The sequence below is a fragment of the Leuciscus leuciscus genome (genome assembly GCF_965113295.1).
Source record: "Leuciscus leuciscus genome assembly, chromosome: 3".
NCBI classification, from domain to species: Eukaryota; Metazoa; Chordata; class Actinopteri; order Cypriniformes; family Leuciscidae; genus Leuciscus; species Leuciscus leuciscus.
Genome location: NC_138727.1, coordinates 16,585,139 through 16,594,391, shown reverse-complemented (window position 1 = coordinate 16,594,391; position 9,253 = coordinate 16,585,139). Strand labels below are relative to the sequence as shown.

General features: G+C 33.3%; 1 long non-coding RNA gene across 2 annotated transcripts; it reads left to right on the top strand.

Moving 5' to 3' along the window:
• The first annotated feature begins 544 nt into the window (after positions 1 to 544).
• On the top strand, positions 545 to 2,873 carry LOC309495124. Of its 2 annotated transcripts, none has more exons than XR_014204554.1 (3): positions 545 to 1,025; positions 1,899 to 2,023; positions 2,103 to 2,873. It is a non-coding gene; the product is annotated as an uncharacterized lncRNA (long non-coding RNA). The 2 variants fall into 2 exon arrangements; XR_014204555.1 differs by having other exon boundaries at positions 546 to 790; positions 2,103 to 2,871.
• Positions 2,874 to 9,253: the final 6,380 nt, after the last annotated feature.

The window sequence follows — 9,253 nt, the reverse complement described above, 5'->3', positions numbered from 1 at the left end:
CCGCAATTTTCCATGCATTTTGTCCATATAAATGGATAATTCACTGTAAAGCGACGCGACTGGCTGATGGTTTCTGAGCACTGCCCACATATGCGACTCGTATTGGATTATTTTCAACAATGCGATAATAATCAATAATGGAATAAAATATGTTTCTTTTTCAAAATCATTGATGATATTATAATAATCCAGCGGTTTTATTTTTCACGTTATATTTTTTCAATATAGATCACCTGTTCGTTTTTTGTTTTGTTTTTCAGTTTAATGCAGCATATTCCTTCGAAAACATTGCATTATTGATAATCTAGCAGTGTTATTTTTCTAGTCATATTTTGTTAAACATATTTTCATGTCATATTTTTATTTGTCAAAACTAATTTTCGTAACAGCTAGTGTTTTAATTAAAATGGGTTATTTTCATTATCGCCAAGGCGGACACGCCACGCCCCGAGACGGTTTCATTTTTAGAGATCCCTAACAAGTAGCCTATTGCAGTATAATAATTGCACTTGTCTAACAAAAACGGGTTCAACTAGTTTCAAATGTGACGTGGCATTCTTGGTTTGTTCTCTTCTTATAAGGCAGTGAAGATATCAAAGAAAGACTTGAGGAGCCACTCATCGTCTAAGTCTACCTACAGGCCTCTCAAGACTGATGTCATGCAACGTGGTCAATCCAGGTCAGGATCAAATATGATGAGTTGTGCTGTGCACATATCTTGACCAGTATGCTGCTACCTTTATTGCTCTTGAAGCCTCATCACCTGGACTGGATCCGGCTGCTTACTCATGTAAACAATAAAGACAGCAAGTGTATGTCTGTAGGTATACCTTAATATGAGTGGGTTTAACGTTGACACGGTTTATAGCCAGCAGTAAGGAAGCAGGAAGAAGTGGACTTTGATTGCTCTGTGTGAGAAGCTTGTAAAAGTATCTAACGCACAAGCATGTTTCATACTGTGTGTGGTATAAATGGAATGAGGTGCTATTGATGGGTTAAATCTTGTTGAAAGCAAGCAAATCAAGGTATTTAAATCCATTTTTCTATCTCTACACACAATGTTAAGGCCCTATAAAAGAAAATACTGACTACAAAAGAATACATTTTGCATGCTATGCAGTAACTAATTAAAAGTCTATGAAATAGACGTTTTTTGATGATGACACCATTTTTATTAGTGATATATTGAGATACTGTTACAGATAATATATTTTATTAGTTTTTAGCTTTATATTTTCAGTTTTATTTTTATATAGTTTGAGTAATTTTGTTGTGCTTTTCAAGTTTGTATTAGTTTTTGTTTTTTAATGTCCATATAGTTATTTTTAAATTAATTTATTTCAGTTTTAGTCATTTTAATCCATCAAGTTTAACTAAATGAAAATGATGCCTAGGCAACTAGATGAAATAAATAAAACATATTTTATATTATAGAAAGGTGTAAGTAAAACATTTTTTTTTTAGTTTTAGTTAATAACCCTGGATAACACTGTAATTTAAGTTTGTGGATTTTTCATATCAAAAAGTTATGATCTTCATGTAATAGGCTATTTTTTACCAAATTTGGAAATTTTACTAATCATGACCCTGCAATACAACCATTATCTTTTTTTAGCTCTATCTTCTACGGCTGCACACTTCTAACACAACTGCACATCTAAATGTAGTTTATTGATTCTGAGTACATGCAGCTTGTTAATGGATTTTCCCTGTTCAATCAATCTTGCATTTAAGTCTTAAAGGCCCTGCATATCGCAGCTGCTTCAGTTTTTCACACTTATTCTTTTTTTTTTTCTACATTCACTTTTAAAACCTTTTTGAGAGAAATAATGAACTGCTTAATGCTCTGTAATCATATTTTATATAATGCCTTCGTCTCTCTTTCTCTGTGTGTGTAGGGGTGGAAGTGTGTGTGTTATGGATCTTCTATTCTCAGGGTTTGAGTTGGTCTTCATCGTCATTGCTTTTACTATCATGTGCTTATTTGGCCTGGCTGCAGTCTACACATATAATACAGACCAAGGTAAACACTTTATTTATCCAAACACACACAAAAATGACTAAATCAAAGTGTCACCTAAAGTCTAACGTGTGTCCCATAGATGACTACACTCAGACAGAACAGAAGATAACACAACAAAAGAACAACTCAAAGAAAAAAAGAGTTGTCACCAAAGCCAATCAAGAGATACCATGAACACATTTCATAGACATACAGAATCTCTCTGTTGGTGCTCATTGGATAAAAGGCCTGGCTCACCATATGCAGTTAATCAGCAGACCTATGTGTCTGAAGATCTCTGAGACTGAAAATAGACTTCAGTTCACCCTCAAGACACATGCGCTTTCTCTCAGCTGTTTCTGATTGGCTTGAATGTATGACCCCAGTAAGTAATTAACCAGTAAAGAAAGGTAAAGAGGATTTATTGAAATCGAAACCCCACCCCTTTCCCCATCTAAATCTGCCTAACATTTGTAATGATTTAAAAACGTTCTGGTGGAGTCTTCATTTTTTTTTTTTTTTTTTTTTTACACATTATGCTTTTTGGGCAAACTTTATCTAAAGTGGGTGGAGGTAACTCATGGCAGTTAAAATAGGAAAATATATTGCTGAATGAATTTTGTGAAAAAAAAAAAAATTATTATATATATTATTATAAATACATATTTTTATTTAATGCCTTTTTAGTTGTAATTTATTTATTTATTTTTCCACAAAAAAAATGTATATATTTCAAAATAAAAATGAGAATATTGTCTCATACACATGTTGGGTTTCCATGTTTTATGAGGACTTTCCATAGACATAATGATTTTTATACTGTACAAATATTATATAATTTAACCCTAAACCTACTCCTAAACACAACCTCACAGAAAACTTTCTGCATTTTTATATAAAAAAAATTAATTAAAATCATTATTTATTTTTAACAGTTTTATTGCTCCCTGTAGTGCTCCCTGTAGAACATTTTATGTTTTAAAATATATTTGAACCATACCATAGTCTAAATATAAGTAGCAAATTTGATGTAGTCAACCATGCTGTTCGCAACTTATATTTACTCCCTGTTTCAAATATATTTTGGCCAGTAATAAAATATCATTTTCAGTATGAAAGAGTTGCACTGAAAATGTCTACAAAATTGTTGGTTCAGGTAATATGAGCCATTACTGTGCCCTTAAGCTAGGCAGTTAACACCACTGTGCTGCAGGACAACTACCCCTGTAATTAGTCTTGTGTAAGTCACTATAGATATAAAGATCTGCTAACTAACTGCTAACTCTGGATTATGGCCCTTGAAGGATCTTGAAAATGACAGTGCATTAGATGCACTCGGTACATTCCTATATGCACTTAATCTTAAAATGTTTACATGACATTAAAATCCACTCATCTAGATTACATTGTCTCAAAGTATAGGCTTATATGGAAAGTGAGGTTACATAGTGTCCAGTTTCATGACCATGTGCTCTTCTTGTTACTACTACAAGATGCTGCAGGTCAATTTCAAGTGTAACACTTGAGAACAGTTAGAAAGGAAATAAAATTCACAATATATAATTCTGATATTTAAATCATACTGTGTTGAGTTCCATACAGTTAATTAACATTTACTGATAAAACTGACATACTGCATAAAAGTAATTTCGGTTGTGAAATGAAAACAGAATACGGGGCGCCCTCTACTGGTAAAAAAAAAATTAATTGGTTAGCAATTTCTTTTTAATTCTTTGTACATTGTCTATTTACTTGAAAAAGCCAACCATGCAGGCTCTGATTCTAAAGCCTTTCTTACAAATTTGTTGTATTCTTACTTTTCCTTAACAGTGGTATTCGTTCATGAAACAAAATACAGACATTCAGTGACCAATTTAAGACAAAATGTGAAAAGGGCCTACAACCTTACCAAAAGAGGCATTTTCTCTTCTTTGGTCTACAGCTTTTTAAAATGTTTGTATTTTTAAAAAGGGAACTGTATATAGTCTATATTCTATATTATTTCATAATATAGCTGTATTTGTGTGTGTGTATGTATATATATATATATATATACACACACACAGACACACACACACGTTTTTGAAAGAAGTTTCTTCTGCTCATCAAGCCTGCATTTATTTGATAAAAAATACAGAATTTTTTTTTAATACTGTGATATATTATTACAATTTAAAATAATTGGTTTTCAATTCATTATACTTTAAATTATCATTTATTTCTGTGATGCAAGGCTGAATTTTCAGGATCATTACTCCAGTCTTCAGTGTCACATGTGACATTCAGTCTATCACATGATCCTTTAGAAATCATTCTAATATTTTGATTTATTATGAGTGTTGGAAACAGTTCTGCTGCCTAATATATTTGATGAATAAAAGGTTAAAAAGAACTGCATTTATTCAAAATAAAAAAATATTTTCTAATAATATAAATCTTCTTTACTATCACTTTTTATCAATTGAACACATCCTTGCTGAATAAATGTATTGATTTATTTCAAAAAAAGAAAGAAAAAAATTACCGACCCCAAATTACTGACCAGTAGTGTATATTGTTGTTACAAAAGATTTCTATTTTTTTTTAAAATTGGCTTCTTTCTTCTTTTTTTAACTTCTTTTTTTATTACTTTTTATTCATCAAAGTATCCTAAAAAAATATCACAGGTTATGAAAAAATATTAAGCAGCAGAACTGTTTCCAACTTTGATAATGAATCATCATATTAGAATGATTTCTAAAGGATGATAGACTGGAGTAATGATCCTGAAAATTCAGCTTTGCATCACAGATATAAATGATAATTTAAAGTATAATAAATTGAAAACCAATTATTTTAAATTGTAATTATATATCACAATATAAAAAAAAAAAATCAGTATTTTTTATCAAATAAATGCAGGCTTGATGAGCAGAAGAAACTTCTTTCAAAAACATAAAAAATAGTAATGTTTCTAAACTTTTGGCCTGTACTGTATAAATATATATATATATATATGAGGAGCCTACATGGGTACGTTGGAGGAAGGGAGTATGTTGGGGGAGTAGTTTGGGTATGCGCTTCCTGGCAGTAACTACTTGGAGTTGTAAACTTCAGAAGGGGGTATTGTCTCTCGGTGTGTGTGTGTGTGTGTGTGTTGTAAAGAGAGGGTAGTAATCTAGTTTTGGAGGAAGAAAGGTTATGGGGAATGCCACTCTTATCTGCTATTGCAACAGTCAACAAAGCCCCACACTGATAACACTTCCTGTTACACTGAACCAATATTATACAAACGCACTTGGCACAAACAATCACACTCTCACTTTGAACTCAGCGCTGGGCCAAAAGAAAAAAACTCATTTCTATTCAGTTAAAGAATCGTAACTATTTTTCAAATATGCTGATTATAATCTAATAATCTAATACATTTATAAATTAGAATTAGACACATTGACACAATAACTTTCTCTGGAAAAAATAGATTTTTAGATCAAGTAAATTATGTACCACAAATTCCACATTTTATTAGTTCAAATAGGCCTGCTTTCATTCAATTTCATTCATTCATAATTTTTTGAAGTACCCGAACACCTTTTTTCTTTTCTTTTTTACAGTGTTGTTCAGGGGCGCATCAGTATTTTCTTCAGAATTTTAAAAGACACAGAAGTCTCTCACTGCCCTTCCAGACTTTTTTATGTGTGTCTATCTGCTGATTGACACATCATGTGCTCTAGCTCCTGAAAGATGGACTCGACCTCTGCCTGCTGGGACAGGGGTGTTTTTAAGGTCAGTGTGTGTGTGTGTGTGTGTGTGTGTAAAGATCAAGCAGCACGTTCCATATGAAAATTCTTCCTCTGTTCTGCAGAGATTCAACAGTCAACATTTACAATTTTACGTGTAACATGTCTCTACCTTTTTATATGCTACTTGTTGCTTTGTCTGTGATATAAATTAAAACAGTTGCACCAATTTTTTTTACTTTTTTTTTTACTTTTTTTAATTACACTTTAAGGCATCTAAATTTCTTCCTCAGGATTGTGTGTGTGTGTCGGTACAGCGGGTGGAGTCAGTAACACACGTCTCTAAGCAGAGGGATTATTTGAGGAGGCAGGTTAATCCAAGTAATGACATCTAATCCCCAATAAAGCAAACGTTACGACACACACACAGAGTCACAGACATACACCCACCCAGACCATGCTGCGTCTGTGATTTCATTACGAGTCAACGAGCAAACTGACCCCAACATCTTCACCAAGCCTGTGTTTTCATGCATGCGCTCTAGTCTATAGGTATCAGTCTCCATGGATGCCAGGTGGCTCCGAATAAGAATGCTGCTTCATTAGCATATTTAAAACTGAGGGAATAATTGGCAGGGGGCAATGTGACTCACCAGGGAGAATTAAAAGACATACACACAGAATGCATGGCACTGGTGAGGAACATTTTTGCAAACGCTATAAAGCAATAAATAAGGGTATATCTGCACACACATCAACAGACATGCACACACACTCGCATGGGGTCATATAAAGCTGGTCTTTGGACTGAGGTACCGGGCTGTCCACCTCGTCCATTAGTTTCATGCTGGGTTCTAATCCTAATTGACATGAAAAAAAGCTCAGAGGATGTGTAGTCACACACACACACGGTTGGCACAAATGGATTTTTAATAAGGATGGGCAGCATCCATGACAGCTGCACTATATCAGACCAACCTAAAACGCACACTAAAACTCCATGACAGGCCCAGTATATCAAAGACGAATTGAGATAAATGGTCACACTCATGAGAAAGGTCAAAGAGTGGACACACATATGGCTCACACACTCGGTTTGCACACATATGCTCTTCATTATGGACACAAACACACACTTACACTCCAAGAGGTCAACTAAGGCACACTCACACACTTATTATCTCTAAATCTCTCCCTACACACTTTATTAGTTGACTTTTTAGTATTATTTATTCACTATTAGTTTGTATTCATATTTTGAAATAGCTTTATTTTAAATTGTATTCAATTATTTTTTGTAATTTTGTGATTTTTTTTTTCACACACAAATACACTGTTTGGATTTAAATAGTAAAATGCTTAAGAGTCTTGGATCATTATTGCAGCAATTATTATGTTTCTAGCAATGTTGCATGTTAGGCAACAGTTCTAACAGTACATTGATGTGTGTAGCTTTTCATTTCTTAAACAGTCATGTAGGAAGACACATCATGGCCATATTCCAGGATGGCAATGTCGAGATTCATCAGGCTCAAATTGTGAAAGAATGGTTGTGAGGGAGCATGAAGAATCATTTTCACACATGAATTGGCACCTCTGAGTCCAGACCTTAAATTCATTGAAAGTCTTTGGGATGTGCTGAAGGAGACTTTACAGAGTGCTTGACTCTTGCATTGTCAATACAAGATCTTGACCAAAAATGTACGCACCTCCTGATGGAAATAACATCACAGCATTTATTTCCATCAAGAGTTGCATACATTTTTGGTATGCAACTTTTGATCAAGCACTATGTAAAATCTACTCCAGCACATTGCATTTTCCTGTTACTTGCAAAGGCAACATTGCTAATTTTCATTTACTTTAATTTTTCCGTCTACTATTTATATTTTATTTCAGCTTTATTTCAATTAGCAAAACCCAGCTTAACTCACATAAATACTCCCACAAACGATCTGATATTTACTGTCATTTGTTTGCTTGATGGAGCTGCTATGTTATTTGCATATTATACTAGTTTTACGCATTGTCTTGCACAGCCAAGCCATTCGCGACTCCGGCTCATTATAACGCACATGCACACAGAGACACATGGGGTATCTGTAAATCTAATAACATTACCATACTGGACCCATAATACACTAGGGTATCTGTCCAGTTTAGTATCATGACTGAACAATAGCATGCACACAAAGAAAAGCCATTCTGAGCTAAAACTCACTCTTTCTGTCCATTAGAAAGTGACTCTTCCATTATTCAGTCGGTTTTAGGGTAAATAGTCTTTGCAACTTTGTCTCCAACAAAAAATGTCCACATTTGTACTTAAGCACAAGGGAGCATACATCATTCAATGCGATGTTTACATGCAAATGACACAGGGGTGTTCCTGAAGTAACACTGGCTCCATTTAAATCCTAGCTTAACCCCTAATGTAAACTATATTTATCTTTTGTGTGATAAATTCTAATTCTAATGCTCTGCCATTATGAGTTGTCTTTTTTGCTCCATTCCTTGGTTTATGCCATTTTATGCCTGCAAAAGTCAAGCCAATGAGTATTAGACCATGTAAATCTATACTTTTGATGAAGAAGGTGAACATTAGCTTTAACAGTCTTTGGCTAGTGTGTAAGTGTGTGTCAGGCTGGCTCTCCTGTTGTGAGGTTTTGTTCTAGGTAGTGAAGTACAATAGTAGCTCATTAGTAAAGAGAGAGCTCATAGATCCAACAGCTACACTATAATCAGCACTTCACAGCTCGTTCACACACACACACACACACACACACACACACACACACACACACACACACAAACTTAACTGACCAGGCCAGCCAATAATTCACACACCTCTTTGACCAGTGCTAATCTCTAACCAAAAACAGACACACTCAACTGCACATATATTATCACCATATGTAAATATATATTTTTAATCCACATACACAATGGGTTCCAAAAGCCTCACAATGAAAATCTGTCTGCAGTTAAAGCTGAAAATAGTCTAAATGCTGTGCACTTATTTGTACTTTTGTATGTTTTTGTTGGCATATTTGTAAATTTGATGTAAACAAAAAAAAATCATTGTTTTCTATACTTGTCTGAATTCTAATATTTGTTTAGATGTTTAAACAATGCTTAAATATTTATTATAAAATTATTAAAAAATAAATATTATATCTATCTATCTATCTATCTATCTATCTATCTATCTATCTATCTATCTATCTACCTAAATTACTGTTACATTTTTTAAAGTACAATCAACATGGCTATTTAAGTTATTTCAACTTAAATTACATTAAAATGACTTTAAAAGTGAGTTGAGTCTTGTATAACTTACAAAAAGAATTGCTTTACTTATTTTGATGAGTTAAAGTAATGTATGTTGTTATAACTTACAAAAGTTATAACAACTTACATTGTTATAACTTACAAAAGTTATAACAACAAGTCATATCATTTCTACAGTCTATCTATCTATCTATCTATCTATCTATCTATCTATCTATTCTTAATATTATTTGGGCAAAATTCA